Source organism: Blennius ocellaris (assembly GCF_963422515.1).
Source record: "Blennius ocellaris genome assembly, chromosome: 22".
In the NCBI taxonomy this organism is placed as follows: domain Eukaryota; kingdom Metazoa; phylum Chordata; class Actinopteri; order Blenniiformes; family Blenniidae; genus Blennius; species Blennius ocellaris.
In genome coordinates this window covers 8888909-8915859 of record NC_137671.1, presented here as the reverse complement: position 1 = coordinate 8915859, position 26951 = coordinate 8888909, and the positions used below count along the sequence as shown (strand labels likewise).

The 26951-nt window shown below is 42.3% G+C and overlaps 1 protein-coding gene across 1 annotated transcript in view; it reads left to right on the top strand.

The window, feature by feature from the left end:
- Positions 1-26951, top strand: part of dock4b (dedicator of cytokinesis 4b) — a 126747-nt gene that overhangs the window by 6407 nt on the left and 93389 nt on the right. The gene's annotated exons all lie outside the window — the stretch shown is intronic.

Genomic DNA, 26951 nt, shown 5'->3' with positions numbered 1-26951 from the left:
GCTTCTGCTTTTCCCGTAAACCCCACTTTAACTCTACAAACTCTTTCGCACCCTGAAGTTACTTGAAAACCAGTGTTTTCACTTTATTCTTAACATTACAATAAAAAGGATAGTTATGCCTGGATCAGGTTATCTTAGATCATTAATGTATTATTGATGGGTAATAAAACATTGAGGCTTGCGTAAAGGACATATGCATAATTAAAGAGTGTGAGGAGCTGGCTAATGGTCGTTCTTGTCTCTGTCTTCAATTACACTTTTAATACCTGAATACAGAATTGACTTCCAACAACCTCATTCACACGGCCACAGCGGGGGGATGTGGAACCGGAGCGGGCTAATTGCTTTCGTCCAGTTCTTTGTTTTGTTCTGCGGTATGGTTCATTTTCTTTTGACTGATGGTCGACCTTCACCGGACCAAATCCACACTGTAACAGTCAGGATATGGTCATACACACACACACACACACACACACACACACACACACACACACACACACGCAAATGCCTTTGGAGATAGATTATGTCCCGAGATAGATCCTGATAGATTATGTCTTTATTGTTAATAATAATATGAAAACAACAATTATGTGTGTTACAACATGTAGCACATGTATAATAAGCCAATTTTCACAAATACAGCGGCATAGTTCATGCAAGTACATACAAACACACGAAAACAGCTTTCGTTGGCGAAGGTTAAATAATGAAATCTAAGACATGAAAAATCAGTCTCCACCATGTTGAGGTTATAGTTCAACCAAAATTAAATACATTCATATGATCTTGCAAAATATTTAAATTAGGTATTCATTAAGAAATCAAAGCTTATATGTTTTTATCATGATGAATATGGATATGACTTTAATAATGGATCATCTGTTTTTGTAACTCATGGTGGTTGTTTGATCGTTGTTCTGCTGTTACTGTTGAGCTCATTAGTTCAATCATTACATGAAGCACGTGTTTGTCAGTAGCTTACGCTTATTTTTTAATCTGTTTTACTCGCATAAGTACAGTTATTAGTTATTGTCTGCTGTGGTCTGAGCTTTTAAAAATACAGATATCCTCGGCTCAGAGCTGTTCTTAAACACCTCCCCGGAAACACCAACAAAAACGTGTAATACATGATCTCATCCACTTTTTTGGTGAATTTATCATCACTCTGATGTGATGCTTCTGTCCATTCTTGATTTGATACCCATTTAATTGAAGCAACAACAAACAAAAGAAACGATTGTGAACATCTATAAGATTTAACAAGATGACTGCGCTCAGGACACTAAAACGTTTGGCTCCCATCCAAAGGTGATTCGATGTTATGGGCAAAATGAACATCTGAACATATCATTACATTTTTGACTTTGTAAAACTTGATCAGGGTTATTCACAGCGTGGGAGTATGAGGCTCATCGTACCCCCTAAACATTCATGCTGCACATGTCAGACTAACTGGTTCTTTTTGACTGGATGCTTGTCTGCCTAATGTTTTCAACTGATTATTGTTAAGATCCATTGGAAGTCGCAGGTTATTGAGGCCAAGTTTAAACGACAATGATTTCAAGTGAAAACTACTCAAAACTTCTGTTGTGTTTTGTGAGTCCGTTTACATGACAACGGGACTCTGAGTCACTGAAAAGGCCAATTTTTGCAATGCGCCAACTCTGTAAACGTGGAAAATTCTACTTTTCTGAAACTCTGTCACTGCACCTGCATACTACGGTCGTGTTTAATCATTTTGCCCATGCGCAAGAACATATTCATTCATAACAATGAATGCGGTGTGTGCGTTTTACTATTGAATTCATCCAAGACAAATCAACTTTCGTCCTGTCAAAGCCTCTCGCTCCTCCATCTGTATCACAATACAAAGGCAGATTTTAAGTTGTGTAACCACTTTGTTTTGCTGTATCGATCCGCTCCCGAGTGTGGGGGGAATGATCCGTCTGTGGCCCAAATTCATCAAAGTGCCCGAGCACTTTTTCCCAGTCTGCACCTAAAAGTGTAGCTCACATTTACTCGGTTCCCCTTAAAAGCTCCGCCGTCCATTTCAGGCCACAGAGGACATCGTTAGCAGTTTATCAGCGTAGTGGCTGTCAGGATAAATGTCCACAAGAGAGGCGGAGACAGAGAGACGGAGGTGAGAGGTCTTCAGACTGAAAGCTGGGGAATGACTTTGCTCGACCTTGACTGGGCGTTCACCCGGGAGCGTCCGCACCTTGCCGTCTTCCTCTGTTCCACCTCTTCACTAGTTAAATCTTGTTATGTCATCATTATTAAATGGAAATGCTCCTGTGTTTCTCTTTCTTGCGTCGCTTGCCTTCTGCCTCTTGTTTTCCATTTTCGTATCTATTTCTTGCTCCCCGTCTACTTTGCTGCTCACACCTGTCAAAGCGAGCTGTTTCCAGACACGGCGGGTCACACTGTAATGACCCTTTTTTCTCGTTTTCTGCTTCTTTTTTTCCTCATCTGTTGCCCACTCATTTCTTTTCTGTCTGGCTTTTTCCCCCTTTTCTTCCTTTTCTTTCAGTAACCTACTTCCCTCTGTCTGTGCTGCAGTCTGTTTTTACCTTTATCTCTTCTCCACATGTACCCACCCCCCATTACCCCCTCCCTTTCTATGAATCCACACTCACCTGTCCCACATACCCCCAGACATTGTCTGTGTGGTGCTGCACTCAAAGATACATGCATATTTGTGGCTCTGTGTTCCTCAGATGGTTCGTGTGTGATTTTGTGCATCTCTGGGTGTGTTGCTACCAGCAGCCTGGAAGTCTGAAGATGATAAAGTGCTCCAGATGCCCCACAGGCTTCGGAGTGGTGCAGTAGCTACAGTCGGCATTGTACATCTTTGTGTTGTGCTACATATGCAGCGGCTCCCCATTGGATCCTGCCAAGTGTGGTTCCTGTTTATGTAAACGTATCGTTCTAAAGTGAGATCTTCAAAAAATAATGGCAGTTTTTTTTTTTTAAGTTGTTATTGCAAAAGTTGCTGGAGTTGAGATGCTTGATGTTCACAATTTCTATGATATCAGAGGGAGTTTTGGCCATTCCCTCACCAAAACAGTGATTCAGTGTTTCCCCCAGTGTACCACAATTCCGACAGGGGGCAACTTCAAACCTGGCGGCCTGCCGGGCTTGCCGAAGCAAGGATTTTTTTTTTTTTTAATGTAGCCTATTTCAAGTCCAAATCAAAGGAGGGCTTGCATGGACATAATCGAGCCATAACAGTCAAAACCGTTGCAGAAACGTACTCTCACAGAAATGCTCCAAAACAAAGCACTACCTGTCAACAAAAGAAGCATTTTCGCTTTATTTTGCTTGGATACACCTCTGTCTAGACTTAACAGAACTTGAATGGGAAGATTTGATTAACTACAATCAATGTGACTAACCATTAAAATGAACAATATTGGGGAAAATTGGCATTATTCAAGCACAACTACATAGATAGATTGAAATGCTCTTGTTGCTATTGAGCGGAGCAGCAGTAGTTTTAATCAGGGGGCATTTGAGGAGAGTAGGTAACCCTTATATGGAGGTTTGCTATTTGGAGGTCTCCTGGAGATCCGATAAAATTAAAAAACCTTTACCCTGTTTTATTGGTTTCGTCTGCAGGCCGTTTCTTTGTCTATCTCCTGATTTTCACAGGAAATGACCTTTTTTATGTGGAAGTATGTCAAATGTCTGATCACTTCTCCAGTTCATAAACGGTTTTCATCCCCTTGCAGAGTTGGTGTTTGAAATTGGAATATTAAAACTGCTGAAAGTCATTCTTGCTCCAAAATAATGAGAATGTGGATTGATATATCTACCTCCGCATATGTGTCGAGCAAGAACAGAAAGCCTGATGTGTGTAGCGACAGGGAGACTGAGATTAACAAATGGCCACTTGACAGTTGCCAGGAAAAGCTCTGTTCTTTATATTTTAGCAGGTAGACAGATGGTGTATTCATAGTTACTGTTTTTCTAAGTCTGTGCTCCTTATGTCGTTGGTACCTCTTTTATCAGTGCTGTTTTAATGACGCTTAAAGCTGTTTTAAAAGATAATTACATTGGTTTCTTTGAAAGACCCCCCCATTCACTCATAATGCTTATTGGTTATAATTAACATTTGCCTCCTACATACTGGAGTCATAACATAATCAGATAAATATGGTTTTAGTTTCAGGATTAACTAGGAAAATCTGCACTGCAAACAAGAGTCCCCCGAGCACCAAACGCCGCAGGTTTGTCATATTAGTAGCGTTTATTGACCGTGGACTCGAGAGGGGCGGCGGTGACATTGATCGGTTTGGATCTCGTGCTGTCCTCTTAGAGATTGAACTGTTTCCCCGTCTTCATCACTCTCTCACTTGGTAAAAATCACACTGGGAGAATCAGCTGCTGCCTGGCTGATTTCTGGGCAGCGGCCTCTCCGACCTTGGCTGCTGTTAGCCATCTTTTTTTATCTACTCCGTGTGTGTGAGTGTGTGGGCATGTGTGTGTGTGTGTGTGTGTGTGTGTGTGTGTGTGTGTGTGTGTGTGTGTGTGTACGCCTCTGCTGCGGTTGAATCGTTGCACACACCGCCTCTACATTGGCTCTTTGTCCTCATTTGAGGTTTGTGTTTGTGTGTGTTACCGGTGATATGCTTCCTGCTCTCACTGTGCCATTGAGATGATGGTCTGGCTCTCTACTGCATGTCAACCTGCTGCATGCGACGTGCTGGCTCACAGCACCCCCCCCCCCCCCCCCCCCCCCCCCCCCCCCCCCCACACACACACACACACACACACACACACAAACTAGTTTAATGTCAGGATAACTTTCTAAAGGACCTTTCACTGCATCCATTGTCGCTCACTTGGTCACTTTCATCACGGCTCCTTTTTTCAGTTCAATTCAGTCAGAGACTCTATTGTTCAGTCTGATTGCAATTGATCTTTTTGAATGAAGGCCAGCTTAGATAATTGAAGCGGTTTTATTCTATAGAATGACAGGCGATGCTTTATACAGTATAGAATCGTACATTTGCTGGTGTCTGTTTTCTTCATTATATGGCAGAAGAATGGAGGACCTGCGACTCTGAAATAAGATTCACCCCAATCTCGGTAACAAAGCTCCAAAATGTGTTTATTTCGAAAATTGACTAGTTCTTCCCATCTGGACGATTCTTATGAATTCCTAAATTAATTGTGTGGGTGTTGCAGAGTGTTATTGCCTCAGAGAGTCTGTTTAATTCATCAGGTTGACTAAACCTCCAACTGCGACCCAGTTCACTTTATATGTCTCCTCTTTTTGAACCTCTTTGGGGACTGTTAGCATTTGGAGTGTTTATCAAGTTAAGAGGGGAGCTTTCAAACCACGCAGCGACAGACAGTGTTTTTCTTTAGTTTAACGCCTGTGTTAAATTAATAAGCCCCCCACACAAACATCTGAGCCTCTGCATCATTTGAAGTTTTGTTTGTCTGAGGGGGGAAAAAAAAGACCAACAGTCTTCCTTTTTCCTGGCTCTCATTGTTGATTGAATGGGGCCTTTTCAGTATTCTTCCAGCAACACCAAAGGTTGGCATCGCGGCACATGGTAGGATTGATTTGCTTTGTTTGTGCTCTTTTTCTGGAAGTTGCACAGAGGACTTCTTCTGTTGATTCCGAAAGCTGGGGTTAGCTTCCCCTGCCATTCAAGAGAAAACTGCAAAACTGTGTGCTTTCCTGGTAACGTAATAGTTTTGACACACTGCTTGCTGTCTTTATTAGGATTACACACACACACACACACACACACACACACACACACACACACACACACACACACACACACACACACACACACACACACACACACACACACACACACACACACACACACACACACACACACACGCAAATGACTGCGCTGACCTAAGGACACTATTTAATGGGACTCACTCATGTTCTTTCTGCAAATCAGACAAGAAGATCACCATTCAACTTTATTTGTCTTCAATTTGATGTTACTGACTGCAGCTAGGGGACCTCCAGAAGGTTTTGTCTTTGTTACAGATTCATTATGATGCAACGTTTCCCATGTATCATTTCTCTGTATCTGATATCACAGAGTTAAGTAATAAAATTTCTGATTTTCCATAAACTGATTAAAAACACACAAACATATCTAAAAGTTTGAAAGTTTCTTTCCTTTTGAAAATCTTATTATAAATCATGCAATCATGACATTGAAAGTGTATAGTCATAGTGATAGAAATCTATTTAGAGTCCAACACCTACACCAAATGGGTAATAGAAGTGCGATATCAAATTTAATTGAAAACAAGCATCCATTTTCAATATTGGCCTACAGTTTCAGATTTTCAAGTATTACCACTCGTGTGTTATGCTATGTCTGTCTGAAGTCAATGTGCTCCTTATTTGAAACAATAGGAATATGCACCTACTTAAGAGCTGCTTGTTTGCCCACTTTAAGACATTTGAACAACTTATCCAAAGGTTTATTGCATTTTATTGCATCGTAGACCTGAGCACTGCCAGTTACATGCATGTTTGTGTTCCTGCCACTTAAGAATCACATGACCATACCCCCTGCTTTTCTGTCGAGAAATTCTCCATCGGGTCATATGTATTCGACTTTGTTTTGCTTTGATTGTGCTTGAATTTGACATGACATGACTTATTGGTGCTCTAGTGACGGTCACAACCTGACTCCCAAAAGTGTACAATTGAAAATGTTTTTTTTTTTCTTCTTTTTTTTCAATGTTTTGATCTATTGGCAACACAGCACTACAGCAGGCGTCAGGGTCACGGCAGTCACCGGTATCAGTTGACTGTCACCCCCACAAGGCTTTACCAAAAAAGACACTCAGCCATGGCGGGCTTTACTTGAAGTGCCCCCCGTTTGCCACGAGCCTAACCTCTCTCCAAGCATCCACCTGGCATATTTATTTTCCTCTCACCACAAGTCTCACCCTCAGGGGAGGGTGTCTGAGGAACTAAAAGCGGATAGTGGCGCTGCTAAAAGCAGTTGAAATGGATCCCCTTTGTGTGTGGGAGTGAGGGGGGAAATGCAAAGGAAAACCCCAGCTGTGGCGGGGCCTTTGTGTAAGGAGTAAAACCACTTGGAATGGCTGATGGCGGTGGATGGGGCACCTCGGGCAAAACAGCACAAGAACTGACAGGATGGAAGGTTATTGTTTGTATGTATGGCGGCAATGTACACAACATGAACGTACACCAAGATCCTAGAGCTGCTTCCATTCTCGTGGATTCATTCCATTTTTGAGACAAATGGCTAATCTCGCCAACAAATAATGTGTTGACAGGTTGCGTCACATAAAATATATAGACAGAAACGTGAAATAGTGCAGAAGATATGGTGCCCACATTTGCTTGGAGTCATTATATTCGTTAAGTGAATGCAATCAGATGGCTTCCGTTTCATTCCCAAAGGAATCTGAATTTAAAAATAGCATCAGAGCCCAACAAGACGCATTTTCCCATGGTAATCTACGCAGTTATTAGATCGATAATGGAAATGTCTTTTTAGATCATGTATCTCCCTGGCTATTCATCTGCATGATAACAAGCTGTCATTGGTTCCTTTTATACCTTGATGGTCATCACAATGCCCAGTATCATCTTCCAGCCCTCAAGCCCTTTGGGCCTTTTGAAGAGAGATGCTTTCATGTTGTTTCATTGGTCCAAGCTTAAAAGAGCTCGCAACCAGCATGTCGTAGCGTCGATGAGTTATGTCTTTTGTCTTTGAAACACGAGCGCTATCCTCTTGACTTTGTTTACTTGAGAGCTCGCCGGTGCACAGCCGCAGCAGAGACGGGACGCGTATTTGTTTTTCCATCATCGTCAAAAATAAACTTAATTGGAGTAGAGACGAGCAAACACATTCTTCACAGCCAGGATACATGCGAGCGGCTTGCACGCGTGAGCAGATGCCCAAGATTTTAAGCACAACTGAGCATTGTCTTTCCTCCCATCTCCCTCTCACTTCAGTCAGTCCAGTCCAGTCCGGGCCTTCTGCTATGCCGTGCTGACATAACGAGTATGGGATTGCTAAAAATACTTGCGCACAAATGGAGCATGTTGCACTGCACACGTTTATGACATATGTTGTCGTGTTTCTGCTAATGCCGTCTTGAAGCACAAATGGAAGAATGCCTTGGCTCGCCACTGTTTTTTTTTTTAATGATTGAAAGTGCCGATGCATCCTCGGGATTTTCAGCTGAGGACCTAGTTAGGAGATCATTTAAAAAAAACCCGAGCTCAGATTCAGCACTTACATCACTTTATCTGCAAGTACGGTGGATGCAGCAAGTTGGATACGTTGTAATAAACTGCAGCTACACCTCCTCCATTGGGTTCAAAGGTCAGCGTGGAAACGGTAGCGATTGAGTGATGGCGCTCTGAGCAGGCCATTGATTTGCTGGGGAATATTTCCAGGCATCATCAGTGGTGATGCGTCAACTGCGAGCTCCCCGTAGACCCTCATCTGGACTGCAGCCATAATCCTCTTTGCACAGGCTGTCCTAATGCACCAGTAACCTTATCATCACTCCCGAGAACCACACACTAGGTTGCAGAGCTTGGCTGTTATGGTGCTTGCTCTGCATATTGTTGTGATAGCAGTAAAAGCTATACATTTCATGTATATTTGAGGGATGTAGTCGCAAAAGATGCGTTTAACAGATTAACCGCTAAGAAAAAAAACATTTCACACATTTAAGATACAATATAATGCACTATATAGGACATATTTTCAATTTTTAATGTGAAAGTTGAAATAATTTTTACATTCTCATTTATTAAATGAGCTTGTATGTTTCTTTATGACAGGAGGTAGTAAAGGAAAAAAAAAAAAGAAGCTGCCCCATTTTTATCCCGAGACTGTTCTGGTGGTCTATATGCAAATCCTTTCTCCATTAGGATTTACATCCTTTAACCTATAACCTCATTCTTAATCATCTGTAAATTAAACCTCAGTAAAATCAGTTGACTGGTGGCAGTCGTTTGAGGTGGGACCAAGTGATGTCGGACAGACGGAAGTTGCTCTCAGAGATTGTACAACATTTTATATCTAACTTGGAGCTACTGCTCCACAGCAGCTCAGTGTCATTGTGTATCGACCTTTTAGTATGATTATATGGAGCTGATATGGTCTTATTGTTTTAAAGCCTCTTTGTTATAGATATTTTAACCTATAAAAAAATGGAAGAGAGAGAGTCACTTTGAATTAACAGCAGAGTAACAGTTGTTTTTTTGTAACAAAATTCTGAGGGCAAGAAGATTCTGACTCCAAAGAAGACTGTTGTGCAGAAAAAAGTGTCTTGTTTTTTTTTTACATTTGGATTAAATTTTATTTTGGTAAACTACACATGTTTTTTTTTGCAGTTTCTCACTTTTCTATTCATCCACTTATCCTACTTCCATTATCCAATTATAGATTTCATGGTGACTGTAACTCGGTTCAGAAAACATTGTGTTAAATGTAGAGTAGACCTATGTGGTTGAGAGTTTGTCACAGGAGCATTCTATTAAGATGGCCATTGTTTTGTCAATGAGTATTGACAATAAGAGTAACCAATTATCACACTTCTTTGTCCTCTAGGGGAAAGCTTGATTATTGGGGAAAAACCAAGCTCGCACAAGGAGAAGATGCAAACCACTTAGGAAATTAATTGTCCTCCAGTTGAATTTGATTTTGTTGCTGTTATGAGTGTTAACCATGACACAGTGTGGCACTCTTTAAATTGCTCAAAATGTGGATGAATCACACGGATTAAAATGTATTTAGTTGTATTAGTTGATTCACTGATCCTCTATGTTGTGGGTTTAAAGGTCCCACATTATGCAAAATTCCCTTTATGATGGTTTTCTAAGAGTAATATGTGTCCCCATCGCCTGTGTATGAGGCCCCAGAAGTGAAGAAACGTTTAGACTGGCAATACAATGTTGTTGGACCTCTGACACCGCTGTGAAATTGTTGAAAAACGGTCAAATATGGGACCTTTAATGCTCCTGTCAGGTTTCCTAAGTACCGGGTCGAATGAAGTGAGGAAAATATGAAGTCGTGGTGGAATGAAAATGAAAAGAGCAATGGATTGGTTAGATGGAGATAGCGAGGCGGAAAAAAATGGGAGTGATACGCAGAATGTGACGGCTGATGGGCTGTCAGTGGACAGTCCACGTGGAGTTCCTCCTCAGAGCGGAGCTGCCACAGCTGGCATAGCACCATCCCAGTGTGTCTCTATTTGCCCCTTTGTGTTTCTCAAACTCTCTCCGTAGCTCATTAAACTCCTTATACCTTCTCCCCCCCAAGGGACGAACAGGCATCGACGGGCACGCAAATGAGGCTACCTTTCTACTTTGTATAATGGTGTTCGCCTGCAACTGTGGGAGGAGAAAAACAAAGATGAAATTAATCACTGTAGCCTTGTCCCTCCCTGTTCTCTCATCTCTCCTCTCCCTTCAAGTTCGGAGCTTCTGCTGACTTTTTAACTAGTTTTATTTAATTACAGACAGCTTTAGAGGGTGCATACGACTGCTGTTGACCTAAATCAGGAAACTGGGCCATATTTTTTATTTTTTATTTTTTTGCCATTGCCCCCTCCAACTTTCTTACTCCACTCTATTGATTGTGTCTGCGTGGACCAGAGCATAAGCAAATTAGCCGAGCGAGGCCGTCAGCTTGACATCCTCTCATCTATTCTCTGTGTCGCTGCTGCAGCATCTGAATAAAACGGGCATCTTGCCACACGGCCACAGTCCCTTCTTTCTGCTCCCAATTTATTCTGGAGCAACATGTAGGGGAGCAGGGAATCTCGTCCATCCAGGGCTCCGTTACAGGACCAGAGCCATTATAAAACAAATTGGAGAGCAGCCTCTTTGTTCACGCTGATGTAGTCTCTGTAATGGACAAGATTAAGGCAAAGTGTTAAGAAGCTCCTTGAGTTAAAGCAAATTTCAAAGCAGCCAACAGGGATTTTCTCGTGTGACAGTTGAGTATTGGTTAATTATTTTTTTACAGAGCGAGATGCGGCGAGTGGGAAGGCTCACTCTGACTCTCATCCCTTGGTGTTTTTCAATCAGTGTAGCTCTTGGCTGTGTGATTTCCTACGTGGTTTGCTTTGACAAACAAAGTCCAGCTCTCCAGTCCCTCCATCACTGATTCCTTGGAAGAAACAGTCCCAAACCACGTCGGTTCCGTCTCCTTTCCCTCCCCCTTCAGTTTCTCCATCCCTGAATATCCAAGCTCAAAGTTCTGCGTCCCCGCGAATAATCCTCGCTGATCCACCAATGGCATGCGGCGTACAGCAAAATAGTCGCGACGACAGCTGAAGCCCTTAGCCCTGCAGGAATGTTTTGACCACGTGCATACACAAACACACAGGCCATACACACAAACACACACACACACACACACACATACAGCGCAGTGTCGGCTGGAACAGAGGAGCTCATTCTAAAGCGTGTCTGCTGAAAGGAGTCATCAGGCCTTAAGAGCAATTTTTTTTTTTTCTTTTTTGTCAAATCTGGACGAGCTTGAAAGTAAATTCTTGGAACCAGTTAATTTAGGTTTCTTCTTTATGAGGCCCTACACTTCCTGAAACCAAACAACATGCAAGATGACTAAAGCACGTAAAAGGAAGGAAATGCATTTCCTCCAAAAAGTCATTTGACATTGTGAGACATGCGATTTCCCTTTTATGGTTTTCAAACGCCCTGTTTACATAAAACGGTGTTAAGGTTGTACTTTTTCTTTGCTGCCGATTTAAATAATTTGTTGTATTCCTGAAAACACAAAAAGCTTTTTTCTTTGTCCCTCTGGCTCACGTATTTTTTTTTCTTTTGCTCTGTGTGTCTTTTTGGTGTGTGTGTAACATCCATTATTGATATTTCTAAGTGATTGCAGATGTCAGAGACACGAGCATGCCAGCAAGCCATGGATTCCAACCCTCATCCTTCAGTTTTCAGAGCCAGCCACACTTTATAGGAAAGAATGATCATCGGTGCCAGTATAGAAGGGGACACAGTCATGTCACACTCATTCATTCTCAGTTTCCTGTGGCTCACGGAAAGCAGAATGCAAATCACATGAAAATGTGTTATTTTTACTCTGAGCTTGTGGGGTAGATGGCGGCTTCCACTACTTGTCATGTTTTCTGGTTCGGCAACCCTGCTTGCCATCTTGTCATTGTTAGTTCAGTTTCATTGTCGTCCACCACACCTCAAATGACTGCATCGGCTTTTTCCACCCTGTGGAGTTTGCAGCGTCTCGTGGCAGAGCTTGCAAACTTTTGCCGTTCCTTAGAGTTGCCTGATACCAGTCGGTGCAAACTGTGCTTACAAAAGCTGAATGCCTCTTTGTTGAGATTGCTTCAGTATTGGGAATTGCTGTGCATTCTGTACTTAAAATAACATTATATAACTATGAATTGACACTGTGAAATGGTATTTAGGTTATTCAAATAATATTGAGTAATGAATTGTTTTTTATATATTAGTGTGAGATTTGTGACTATAGTTACAATAAAAGAGATTGTACTGAAAAAAAAACATTTTTAGGAGCAGTTTACAGTTCACCTGCAATGACAGTACAGAGATTTATGAATAATTACATTAGCAATCATTTCCTTCTGTGTAATAAAAAGTTTCCCTTTTAGAGATATATTCTGACGTGAAAAGTAATCAATATGTGAAATCAACATCAAAAACCATTTTTTTTTGTTATCAGAAATACATTTATAATCCAAATGAAAGCCTCAATAATACCCAGGAATCATTCTTTAGAAGATCAATATTTGCTGCACCGTGGCATGTTTTTGTGCTCAAATTATTTCATAGCAATTGCTTTTTGAAATCAATATTAAAGAGAACAGAAGACTTTAAGATTTTAATATCAGTTAAAACGGTTCATATATGAGCCTCGCTCAGGGTGCTGATGGCAGGAGGTGTGTTGAGAGGAAGTGGTCGAAGTGGCTGGTAAGAACATGCAATGCCATTGCCCTTGATATGTACATACAGGACCATGTGAAGTGATGAAGAAAGTGTTATTTCACACCTATTCCTTGCTTCTTGCACTGCTTGATGGTTTTGCAATACAAATGAAATCAGACATCATGTAGACTGTGTGTGCAATGGCTTTGAATGGGTCTTTTTTTTTTTTTTGCTCTACCACCACTTGTATAATTAATTGCAGTTCTACAACTCAGTATGTAATGTTTCCACCAATGTCCAGCCTTTTTTTTATTCTCACCTTAAACCACCCAGCCTTCCCCTGTACTCAGTTGGTGACCTGTATTTCCTTCATTTCACTCGCCTCTTCCTGATTTGCTGGGTGTCTCGCTTGACAGGATTCTCTTTAAATTGTTGGCTTAGCTGCTCTTTCCCTCACATTAAGGGCGGCTGACATATTCTGAGCTGCATAGAGGTTCTTACTGAGAAGCGCCAGCTAGATAGCTGGCTGGCCGGCTTAGCCTGTAATAAGGTATGCTCCAGCGGCTTGTATTTGTGTAGCACCTGCCATCTGTGCGTCCTTGAGTGGAGCCACAAAGTGTGTGTGCGTGAGTGTGTTTCAGAGTTATTCCATGCTGCCACATCTTGTGAAGTGTCTTCAAATGCCCTGGCTGTGCTCCCGAGGCTATGACCGTCTGTCAGCGTGCGAGCTCGCGTCTTGCCCGTATGTGTGTGTGTGTGTGTACTATCTGTGCTCCATCCCGCATCTAGACCTCACATAGCGGTATCTTGAGCGCACATCTCGGGTCCAAACCTTGGCGGCCCTGTCAGTTTGCAGCAGATAACCGACACTCTGGTCTTTTCATTCAGTCTTGTCCCTTTCATACAGTCCCCGTTGACGAGAATCACCCATTGCTGCTTCAATCCTATCTTCCTCCTCATTACAGTTGTTCTGTTTTGCCTTGTCACTGAGCTCTTTGTTTTATCCACTCTGGAGAAGAACTGAATGAAGGCTGCTAGGCCAAGATCTGAAGTGAAGCTATAGAATAATGGCTCCCCTCCGTTTGGATTCTTAGTCCTCTGGGCTTTCCTGTGTTGTCAGGCGTCTTTTAATTTATGTTTCCGTTTTTTTTTTATATTGTGTTTGTGACAAACTGGGATAAATAGTGGTGGTGGTGGTGGTGGTTGGGTAGGCACGGAAACAAGTAATTTAATTGCTTGATTTGTCTTCAGCTCTATAATTAGCTTCAGCGTCGTCATCAACATTGTCATCCTTTTCATTGAATCCTTCTCTTTTTCACTGCACGGCAGATAGTCCATCCTGCACGGGGCTTTGCATATATCTTTGGCCACATTTGGTAATTCCTCCATGGCTCATCGTTACTGTGCTTGAAAAGGACATGTACGGTCAGCCTCATCACTAATGGAAGACTTATGATTGCTGTGGTAATGAGATGAAAATGGCTGCAGAGGTTGAAGTCAATATTAACCCTGCAGTCGACTGCTGACATTTATCTTGAAGGTCCCTCCTCTGTTAATCCCAGCTTCTCCACTCTTCTCCATTTGTGTGCCCCAGAGCTGAGGGCTGCTAATCAGATGAACCAGAAGCCCTCCTGCCCAAAGGGAACACCTCAACACAGCTTATTGTTGGCTTGTTTTTAATACCGCTGACACGAAGTGCACTTTAACACACACTCGCATGTGTATATGTACAAATGGATGTTCTTGGCGCATTAAGATGCCAGGCAGATGGTGAGGTATGAATGCGTTTAAAAGGTCAGGTTGTGGTTTTTCACATAAATGAAGCCACTGAATCTGTTTTCATTTCCCTGCTGCTCTCCAGGCTGTAGTTCCAGCTCGCAGACAGCCAGGGAGCATTACTACCCCTTCATTACCTCACACTTGTGCTAGCATTACCCTTTAAGTTCACTGCATGCGTTTATCTGTCAGTCTTGGGTGCTTGGAAATGTTGCTCGGGCTTATTCTGCCATGAGGAACGCTTGAACAGTTGGGCTAATTTTATCTCAGATGTGTTTGTGCGTGTCGTCGAGGAGAAGAAGTTTGTTCACCGAGCTTCTGTGTCACTGTGCGCACTCTGCAATTTAGAGCACCGGCGGTCATGTCGTGGCGGCATGTTGCCCTAACAACAAATCAGTGTACAAAACAGGCCGCATCTGCATGTAATAATAGGCGTAACTCGTTCCAGGGCTACTGTCGTGTGACAATCAAGCCTGTTTTAACTGCAAAGAGAAGCCTCCATATGGTTGCTTATGGCTCAGTGCGGATTCAGATTCAGCATGCACGTGTTGGTGCATTTCCCTATGTTATTCTGTGCCTAGTCTATTTCTTATCTGTGCACGTGTGCATGCTGAAATGCTGCATTTGTGCAGCGCAACATACTTTGTATCAGGACTGTGGTTGGGAAATATTTTCTAATGAGGTGATAAGCACCAGCTGTCTGTTACGACACCAGAGAATCAAATGATATGATAGCAGCGCATTAACACTCGAATGCATGCTGTGGTTACAAACAAGAACCATTATTTGAATTGAGCGGTGCCGGCCGTGCATTTCTTCAGGGTGGGTGGAAGACTCTCAGTCTGAGGCTCACAGTTGAGTTTTCCCCACGTATAAGAGTATTTTATATATACATGAGTATTTTTGCTCTTCACTCTTATGTACAATAAGGATCGGCTTCAGAATATAAAACCACACGTGAAATGGTAAGATTCAGAAAAATGGTCATGCTTTTCCAGATTTGGTGATTTTTCTTAGACACAATTACAACTTCTTGAAAAAGTTGGGTATGATTATATGTATATATATATTAAACTTAATGGGTGCTTCCGTTGCATCTGGTTATACAAAAGCATTCACAGAATTGGTATAATTTCTAAAACTTGAAGTATGCTGGGGTTTTTTTAGCGTCACTGCGTACTCACTACTTTCACAAACTACTTAGTGCCTTCAAAACTGTCTTGTGATGCTCTATAGATACGAAGGGGCCAAAAACGCTTCAAGGAAATATCTTAAACAGCACTATAGCAACAGCAGCCTGAACCATTGCTGCGACACAGGATAGATCCACGCCTTCATGCTGTTTAATAAAGTCTTAACAAATTCGGCCATCTGAACGTCGTAGCAGAAATCAAAACTCATCAGACCAAGCACCCTTTTTCCAACCTTTTGTTGTCCAATTCTTGGTGAACCTGTTTGAACTGTAGCCTCAGTTTGCTGCTTCAATTGACCAGAGTTTCACTCGGTCTGTTCTTCTGCTGCTGTAGCTCACAAGGTTTGACATGTTGTCAGTCAAGTTTGGTCGTCTCCAAAGCTTGGTTGTTTATCAGTTCTTATCTCAGTTGCTGTTGCCTTTCTATCATTTTGAACCAGTTTGTCCAGTCTCCAATGAGCTCTGGCATCAATGAGGCATTTTCGCCAAGAAAACTGTCTCTCACTGGATAGTTTTTTGGTTATGCCTGAAAGTCTCAGTTTCTGAAACACACAGACAAATCATATGGCACGGAAAAAACCATGTCCAGTCAGTAAAATGATCTTTTTTTTTCTCTAATTCTCATGCTTTGTTTGAACTTCAACAGCTTGTCTTGAATATATCTACATGCCTAAATATGTGAAACTGCTGCCATGTGATTGGCTGAGTAGTTATTTGTGTTAATATGAATAGGTCCACCTAATGGAATGGTGCAGAGGGCCTATATTGTTTTGGGGTTTCAATCGATGTAGTACAGCTGCTTATCCGACCTCATGATGATTTTTTTTTTTATACCTCAAACTTTTACATGTACGTGAGGCAGGTGGTGTGTACCTTGGTATAGTTAATTTCACACTTCACCGCACCCCAGGACTCAGATCCCACTTCATCAGGCTGGTCCTGGTGCAGGTTGAATTGTCACGGTAACGTCTACCTGGCTGCAGTACGCTCGGTCCCAAAGCCCGAACTGTGTGCTCGGACCTTGAAACGGCAGGTGTTGAAAATGTTCCGTTTCTAAAACGTGTGATGCTACAATTAATTGAAGTGTAGTAAATTCATAATTAAATTGATGCAAACAGAAAAATTATCTGCTGTATTTTTTTTAAACAGGCTTATGGAGGTGATTTTAACATTTGTTGATGTTCAAAAGTAGAGCGAGACAATGAATTTATTCAAAAACTTTGAAAAAAAAAGAAAGTTCTTTGATCTTATTCACTGGGCCATGCAGCCTTTCCTTTGAGTCTGCTCCACATGATTGATTCGACCTTGCCTCGGTCCCCACCTCTTTCCTCCTGCCCTGTGGTCGGTGTGTACATGTTCGAGAGCCGACAGGGAGTATCTCTTTTCCCCTCAAGCTTGACATACAGCGCTCGGGCAAACAAAGTGAAGTGAGATACACAAAAGCTGACAGCTACTTATCTCTTCCTGCCTCTCCCTTTGATTCACTCACTCCGGTTCTTTCTGTTTCTCCCACTCATCCGGTCGCTCTTTTTCTGTTGTCTCTCTCATTCGCTCGGTTTCTGTCTCACTCCGCTGTCGTCTCGACCTGGCTCTCTCTCTCTCTCTCCCTGTCTCTCTCATTCTGCCATTTTTTCTACCCAAACGGCCTCTGCTCAGTCCCCAGTCTGCACAAATCCCACTCGTGTCTGTGCACCAGCAGGCTGGAGGCTGTTGCTGTAGGCTACACTGCTCGGTTCCCCTCGTTTTAAATCTCCTGACAGACGCATAAAACAAATAAAAAAAACACAAATCAGCCAATGTAGTGCTTAGACGAGCTTTGCTCATGAAGTATCATTGATTTTGAAAGACCTTAGGGCAGAATTTTCCCTATTTTTTTTTTTATTAAGTGCCTCTTCTTTGTTTGATTTTTGCCTATCCAGTACAGTAAATTTTGTTTAATCACTTTTTCACTGATTTCAATGTTACATTTTTTTCTTTTTGTGTTGCCATATTACTGTGTTTGCAATACATACTCTGGAACTGGGTATGCTCACGTTCTATCGAGGCTGCAAGCACGTGCCTTTGTCGAAAAACTTCCTGTCACCTTTGCTCTAAAATCATGCCACTGCAGCATGTTGTCGTTTGATTTAAGGCAGCTCCAAATGCAGAGATTAGGTCAGTCACACCTTGTCTTCTCTGTACGAGAGTGGTGAAGGGATGGCGGTAAACAGGATGAGGAGAGGAGGGTGCAGTCAGCTCAGAAACGGAGAGCGACTGATGCAGGAGGTTTCACTCCACACCCCCACTTTTAACGGTTTTACCTGAAGGAATAAAAAAAAGCCAGATGCTTCTCTGTTCATTGTTCTCGTTCTTGCCTCCATATGTTTGGTGCTTCTGCAGCAGACTCTCCACCTATCTATCCGTCCCTCTGGTGATCCCTCTGTCTATTATTGTATTATTATTTTTTTTCCCACCTTCTATTTCTTCCCCCTGCAAGCCGCACCTGCAACCTTAATTTCCCTGCTTTACCTCAGCACATTTCAGCCTCTCTTCCTCTGCTCTCCATCCTTCTCTCTGCAGGGTGGGAGGATGTGTAGGCACTGGTGTTTGTGTGACTTCAGCTGCTGCTGAATAGCAACGCTTTCTAAAATTGCACATCCAAGCCTCGACATGTGGAGAGCGAAGAGGACAAGCAAGAAAGAGACAGAGAGAGAGACAGAGAGTGCTTCTATTTAACAAAACAAAAACAACCTTTCCTCTCCTTTACTGTCTGCTGTAAACCCACAGTTTGCAACCCAACTGTGTTGTTGATCTTTGACCTGCTATTATCTGTCTGACTTGGGCACCCACGCCTTTTTTTGTATAATTACCAAAATTGTTTTACCCTCGAACAGTGTGGTTTAGATGATCAGGTTTAACTGAGCGGTCACCTTACCTTGACAAATGCATTTACTGAAACCTGGAATTATCCATTTAAACCCTCAGAGATCATTGTTTTTATATCAAAATGGACCAACGTGTACATAGTTGCAGACACAGTTAACACTTGGAAAGCATGTTGCTTGACTCTGCATTGTGTTTCACTTTGTAGAGAATTTTAGCTTGTCGATGTTATTCAAGATCAGTAACTGTATATCCAGGTGTGTCCTCTTTCAGTTTCATTTCCAAACGATGTGGTTTCAATAACAAAGTTCAGCTTACAGTTCAAGACCTTCATCTTCAACTTTTACTTGATGAGTTGTTAAAGTAGCTTAAGCTGGAAGAAATTGAAACTTTACATGAAGCATCATAATCTGTGACCTTGTAGTTTGTCTGAGCTCGGCTTTTTTTTCCACTATATTGTTTTAGTCTTTATAGACGTGGCGCTTTAATCTTATTGCTTTTCACATCAACCTCTTATAAAGGCAGTTGTTTATACTGAATTTCTTCTGAATAGCCATTGCAAGACATGTACCAGCAGCTGAACAGATCATCGATACTATTATTCATTCAACCATCATGCAACTTAATTCATTTCAGGGATGTGGGTTGTTGGAGCTATGGCTGGCTACATCCTATATCTTCAGCCATTTAAGGTGAACAATCATCCTCACATGCATGTTTTTAGACGGGTGGAAAGCTAAATAGAAAACATATATGACTGTACTGAGCTCATAGACACCAAAACATATTTGAGACTTGCACTGTAGCATTTTTCTTTTATTTGGCTTAAATGTTCTGAGAAAGTAGCATTGCATTGATTTCACCCAATATTCTGGCATTCTACAGTATTCCAACCACTTTTACATCCATGCTGGTTGTTGGTGTATAACTTAATCATGTGACATAAAACCTGCTTCATAACTGTATTACTGGGTTATCGGAATGCATTATTGTCATTTTCATATTATGCTTTTTTGTATCATATTTTAAACCATTTTACTGATTCTGGTAGCAAATCCCTACCAGCTAATGGAGCATTTAGCATCAAAACTGTCAATTAAACTGTTGCGACCTATAATCTTTTTAAAAAAATATGAGCTTTAAATGCACTCAAATTACACAGAAGTTCATCCCCAATGTTAAGGCTTGCTTCATGACTCCTAAATGTGTAATTATGCAGTCTACAAACAAACTGTTCATATCGACGTCTCTTTGAATCACAAGGCACAAAAGAAGCAAAAGTTTCAAAAGTGCAACATTCCTCCATGAAGATGACGTAATCTCTTTCATGCTTGATTTGTTGGTGCCCTTCAGAGTCTTTATATAAACAGGAGAGTTGAAAATGCGGTGGTGTCTCCACAGAGAGCTGGCATCGGACCTCTTCCCAGTGAAATCTGGCCCGGTTTGTTTTTGGCTCGAATGCCATTCAGCCCGGTCACAGGAAGTGCCCCTTATGTTATTGTGCACCTCACAGGCTATGAATAAATACCTCAAGATATAAAAGAGATGAGCTCATGGAAAGTGAGCTTGAGGTGGGGGTGAGGAACTGCTACAGAGACTGAAGATAATGTGGTAATTCGACAATAATTGGTGATGAGGATGGGAAGAATTGCAAATCCGTGCAGGTGACAGAAAAAAAAAAAAACCTCGCAAGAGGATTATAATAATCATCTCTTCTCAACTTTGGCATCAGCAGGCGATCTAATGTGTGCTCTTAGCTGGCTTTGAAGCCCCACGTACTCGCACTCATGTTAATGCCTGGGAATGAGGTGAGGCTTTAGCGCACTGACCTATATTTCTATTTAATCTGACTCATTTATGATTTCTTGTGCTCGGACCAGTAGGACAGACAGACGGTCACTTTGGTTGCTCGTAGCTTTTTTGCACTTAATGGCTGTGGGAAAAAAAAAAAGCTGGTGTTAACTTAGCGAGTGAATATGCTGATCCAGTAAAATAAACAAACCCAAAAACCAGGAGCGTTTTAAGCTTTTTCACTGTGAAATGTTTCTATTTAAAATGCGTGAGCTGACAAACACAGCGCGCATCTCTGTGAGGATGTGTTTACAAGAGCGTCTCTGGCTGCTAATCATGCTGGAGGTGATGCGGAGGGGAAAGCAGCAGGAGTTCAGACAAGTTTATAGACGCCCTCTCTCTTTAATAAATGGCGGCATGTCTCTCCTGCGCGACTCGCATTTAATTTTCGACTTCTTCCATTCATTAGGTACTTCAGGTGTAAGAATTTGTATTTGCTCCCTGACACTGAGGCAACGCTGAAACGTTATTGAGCCCGGTGCTCCACTTTTTGTTGTGCAGTAATAACATTCCTCGCGCAGCCCTTCTTTGAAAGCCTCCGCTCCCGCAGCATGATATGAGCGAAGGGTTATTGTTGCTAGTGAGCGGTTTTGTGACGGTGGTTGGGTTGCTATCTCCCCACGCACAAAGACGGAAAGAAAACTGGCAGCCCGGCGATGGAGAGTCCAAATTGAAGCCGTTCCTCCTGACTGATTCTTTCCTAGTTTTTGTCCGTGTTGCCTATCAGACCTTTGCATCCGTTCGTTTGTGCGTGCGCAACTGCCAATTCGAGTTCTGTTCAAGGGCCTTTTTCAGTTCTATCTGCCTGCGGTCTTCCCTTCTCTCTGACCCCCGTTGATCGCCATTCCCTTAAAAATGCATGGTGCCTCTTCCCAGCTTTCCAAGCTCGAGTGGAGAAATCACTTTTCTCCAGATGCACACTGGCGCACTCGGCTTAATTTGCCTCGGACCCACACTAACGCCGTCCGGTACCTCCTCTGCTGTCACGCCGATGTGAGTTTCTGTGTTTGCGCCCGCGAGTGTGCACCGCCTATGCATAAACACGTTTTTTTTTGTGGCTTGGATTTTCCTTCCGTAACAGTTCTGAGTAAGCCGTGATGTTTTCTTAACCACATTCACCCTCTCACTGCCTTTTAATCCTCCAAGCAGTGGGGAGGGAGTCTGCTGGCATGAAGGGCAGGCAGTCGTAGTGCCATTTTTTTTTTTTTTCTTGACCACAGAGAAGGATACATACGTGAAGCTCCAGAGGAGGAACAAAGTGTGCCTGGCCTCGGCTAAGACAAAACATAGCTGAGCTGGTTTTGGTCTGAGGAGGAATGTTTTGGTCACTTTTGGTTTGGCAGATGCACTTTTTACTGTTTTGTGCTTTTGGCCTGTGGACGTGCAGAATGTACAGCATGAGGAAGTCAAGAACTTATTTGGCATAGTTGACTCTCAGTTCAGTATTTGAGATGGTCTTTTTTTAACTGACTGACACTTAAGTGTATGAATCAGAATGAAAGGAGCAATAGTTCCCTGTTCTGGATCTTGTTACCTTCTTAAGAATCAACCCAATAACCTGATTGTAATCCGAATACTTTGTGGTGTTTGCCTACGTCTCGATGCCAGCTTCACGGCTCTCATGCATATATTCCCACATGGAAAATTAAATATTCATGATCCTTAGATTTGGCAGCGATGGAGGCCGGTGGAGTGCAACCAGTTTCCATGTATTCAAATTAGCATATTAATGACATAAATGCCGTATAATTAACATGTGGGAGTGGATTACGTGTGTGAATCCTTGTCAGATCAGTTGCAGAGAAGAAAGGGTCAGGCTAATTAGGTTAAAAATCACATTAAGGGGGCAATTTGGGGGGGGGTTGATGTTAAAAGCTGGTAAAAGTGCAGGTCTTGGCGAATAAATCAGTTGTTTCATCATGCTTCTTTTCCCATCAAGCTTTAGTCAGGTGGAGCACATTTCCCTTGCCCTTTTTCAGAGGGTGGTGCCTGTATTGTGCTTGCTCATGGTTGTGTCTGGTCCTCTAAGGAGCTTAGATAGAGCGACGAGCAAACCGAATGTAACATGGTTTGACAGGTCTTGACTCCAAGTGGCAGCCTATAACACATGTAAGCCTAATCCGGGCCAGCAGGCTTTCCAGGGATCTCAACTTACTCAGCAGAATGCGCGTGCAAACTTGCAAATAGATATGCCGCATCGGACCAGTGGATCGACTTGAAAGCTCATTAAAGAAACTGAAACGCAACCTCAGATTTTGGTTTCTCCAGACAATCCCAGTCAGTTCATAAATATATAGTATTCCATTTTACTTTATTGGGTCCATTATTTGGGTAAGGGGAACAACTAATGGCCATTTTCATAATTGATGAAGCTATCAGTACTTTTCAATAATTCAGTCTCAGAGAATCATGGAACCAACAAGGTTAATTCCCTGGCTTAATACCTTTTCCCCAAATTGTATTACGTGTAATCCATTGTGGAGTATTGTTACACAAGGTCAGATATTTTGAGTTTTGACTGCTCCTTTCCACATTTTACAAGTGTGGTTGGTCTCAAGTTTTATGTCGGATGCCTGAGGATATTTACTTCTGGACGCAGCTCGTTTCATCATGTCTTTTCAGATGCCATCTCATTATGAACTCCACATGAGCTAAAGATTCCAAAGTGGCATTTTCATAGGATGTGATGGAGATGAATGCTGCCATGTTCACCCTGTGAACACCCAATGACAAGTTAAATCAGTGTCAAACCACCAGCTCTTCAACATCCATCTTTATTTCTGTTTCTAAGTCTGTTCGCTTTGCCCTCGTTTGTCAGTCCAGATCCATTCACCTCTCTCATACCCTCTTGTGAAAATTTCTCTTCCTGTTTTTGTTTGTCTATGCATGTGCGCACGACTCCTTCGGGCTGCCATGTTGTGTAACGTCGTAGCGTTGGGACGACCGGGTCGAGAATGGCGCACGTCCTCGCCGTGACCCAGTGGACTGGCGTCACATGGAATAAAAGCGAGGGTGTTTGTGTGTCAGAAAGTATCTCAGGTTTTGCCTTTTTGGTGGCAGAAATACTGGTCAGTGCAGGCCATCTGGAAACTGGGACGAACAGGTCCAGTAAACAGACTGTATGTGTGTGTGGTTGTGTCAAATCAGCGCATCAGCAGGTCTGCTTTTTGTTCAATTTATGCAATGGGTTCTTCATGCACCAGTGGCATCTACTTAGACTGTTTGTGTGTATACTCTGGTCAGTCGTGAGGATTTTTTTTTTTTTACCCCACCGCCATGCCTGGTTTTGTGCTCTGCTGCAGCTGTGTGGTCGAAGAGCCATGAATGGCATCTTTCTCCCAATTCGTACTGGATGTTCTGTTTCTGTGGTGTTGTAGGACACATCTCACAGTCACAGCAAATTGGATGCAACAACAAACAAATCCCCCCCCCCCCCCCCCCCCCCAAGAATGAACACCTTCTGCGTCCTGTGCATTATTTGGCAGTTTGCCATGACAGTTGACAGACGGCAAGTCGGAGCCAGAGTGATGACAGACAGACAGACGGACGGGCGGACAGCAGCTGGCCCGTGGACCGACAGGCGGAAGGGATGTTTTTTTTTTTTTTTTTACAGCAAAAAGAAACAAAAACGATGAGTTGAAACTGAATAATGTATCAGGGAAAATAACTTGGATAATTCATGCATTGGGCACACTTTTGAGTGTCAGAGTGTTTGTGTGCACGTGTGTGAGTGAATGAATTAGATGATAAAAAATGCAGGGGAAGAAAAGTTGGGTGGGTGGGGGGGGGGGGGGGGGGGGGGTGTCTCTGCATGTTTGTGTGAATGCATGCGGTTGATCTTTGGCTGAATTACAAAGTCATGTGTGCAGTTGTGACAAATCCCCTGTGAAGACAGTGTTTCTGCAGCTCGAGGGATAACAAGGAGTCGGTGAAGCTTCAACAGAAAATGCAAAGGACACAGCTACAGAGCGTGTGTGTGTGTTTGGGGTTTGAGGCAGTGCAGCGTGGTGGTTTTATCAACATGTCAATGGCATCATGAGAGCGTGAGTGGGGAGATTCTGAATCCTCACCCGGGTGGAGGGGTTATTATGGCAGGATGAAAAAAAATCCACCAGGTCTCATCCTGTGAATTGCAGCATTTGTCTTTGAGTCGAACTGAAAGCGATTAGTGAACTTCAATGTTTTTTGTTTTTCCAAATTTCTTCAGAAAGTACATGCTTGCCTGCGAGGGGCAGCAGTTTCAGTGGATTTCACTTTTCAAATGAATGTTCTCAAAATGCCACAACTGAGAAAATGAAAAACACCCGAATGCCTCGAAGAAAATACCAGATGAAAGTTAATGTCTGAACTACTAAATATGTGCAATCTTTTTTCTGTTGAATGTAAGCTTGAATATTTTATTTTTGTTATATTTTCAACATTAATGCCCCACTGTAGAATGACATTAAAAATGTGCATTTTTTTTGTTTATAAATGAATTTTCCGAGACTTTTTTTCCCCCCCAGTTGATTCAGGAAATATTTCTTTTATAGATAGTTCAATAAACATTCTAGAACAATAAACACTCAAAAGTACAATTTTATATTAAGATTTAGTTATATTAAGCTTAAGTTTGACACGTTTTCATTCTTATTCACCCATTGTAAGGAAAGAAAGGCATATTTTTTGAGTCTATAACTCGACACAGGACAATCATAAAACATCTAATCACCCACATAAATATACACTTTGGACCAATTTGGAGTCACCACACTCTTAATACGTTTTTGGAGTAAGTCGATAGAAAGCAGGCACATGAAGAGCATGAAAACCTCACTCAGACAAACCAAGGCCAGCAACCACACCTGGGTACTGAAGTGATTCTGATTCTGATTCCTCAAAAAAAAAAAGAGAGAGAGAGATTTACTCCAAGGCAATGAATTTAGTGTGGTCAGTAGTTCATGGAACAAGATCACTGTTTCTTTGTGCTCTGAGTTTTAAGGGAATACAATTTCCCCTTTCTTTAAATTGTCCGAGAACATTTTTTATACCACATCAACGAGGGAAATGTTCTCGGTGCAGTTTGAATGGTGCGTTCAGGTACCGTGGATGTGAGACGATATGAAAATCCTCCCAAAACAACTGGGCTGCTCAACGGCAGGGAGGGAGGGGTGGGGGGGGGGGGGGGGGGGGGGGCTCCAGTTCCATGTTTCCACTCTAAATCCCGGTTTATTTGAATGCGTGTGTCCATGTGTGAATGGGTATCTGTGCGTATCCCTGTGTGCTTGCATACATTGCCCACTTTGAATGGGCTGCTTGTGTGTGTGAGATTGCTGCTTGCATACTGGCAGTAAAAGCGTGCGTGGACGTTTCAACAGATGCGTCGACGTTGCATTACTGCGTTCAGTGCGCAGTGCTTGACATGTCTGCGTGGACACGCAGGTTTTAAACGCACGGGATAATTTGCCTTATATGCACGTCAGCTCTCAGCGAGCAAGTCAGCGTGAAGCCGCGTTGTTTGAAAGAGCTTTTTTTTCTTGAGTTTGTGTCAGCTGGCGCTCTCAGCTGATGGCTGTCTCGCTCGCTGGCGTCGCTTGAGCCCCTACCCCCATCGCTTGCTTCTTTTGTTTAATATTTTAGGCTTTGTTTTATACATGTTGTCAAAACCCGTGCAAACCGTGAAGTGTCAAGTCAGCCTGATAATTCTATCATCTTAAACCAGTGCCCATTCTTTTCCAGAACTCTATGTACAATGGATGCTTGATGTTTTCTACACACCGCCATCTGGTGAATACGAGAGATCTCTGTCTCTCACCAGCTGAATCGCAGTCCTCGTATGAAAACTCATTTGTTCCTTAGAAATGTCCGCTACCTCTGCAGCTTATGCATTTCAATCTGAGAAATTATATTTTAACCATGACATGTCTGTATAGATCAATGTGCACCAAAGAGCTTCACGTTTGAAGCCATTTCTGAGTATAATTTATGCAGTATTTGAAAAAACTATCAACTATTATACTGAATGCTTATATTCTGAGGTAACTGTTGGCAAGTGAAATGGAAAAGCATTAAAATAAGAAAAAAATGGCACACGATAGCTTTGACAGTTGAGCAGCTTGTAGTTGTAGCGTTCTTGCACTACAGGTTCATTGAGTTTATCGCAGAAGTCATTATTATGATTGGATGTCGATCTGGCCTTCAAATAAAACATTTGCTGAAATGATCACACTGAACGTCTTTCGACCAAATCTACCAAAAACAACCTGTAACTTCTTAAGACAATTACTATAGTGTGTCACTTCACACTAATATTGAGGAAAGCCTTTTCAGAACTTCTTCAGCCATTAGGCCTTCAAAAACTCACACTGG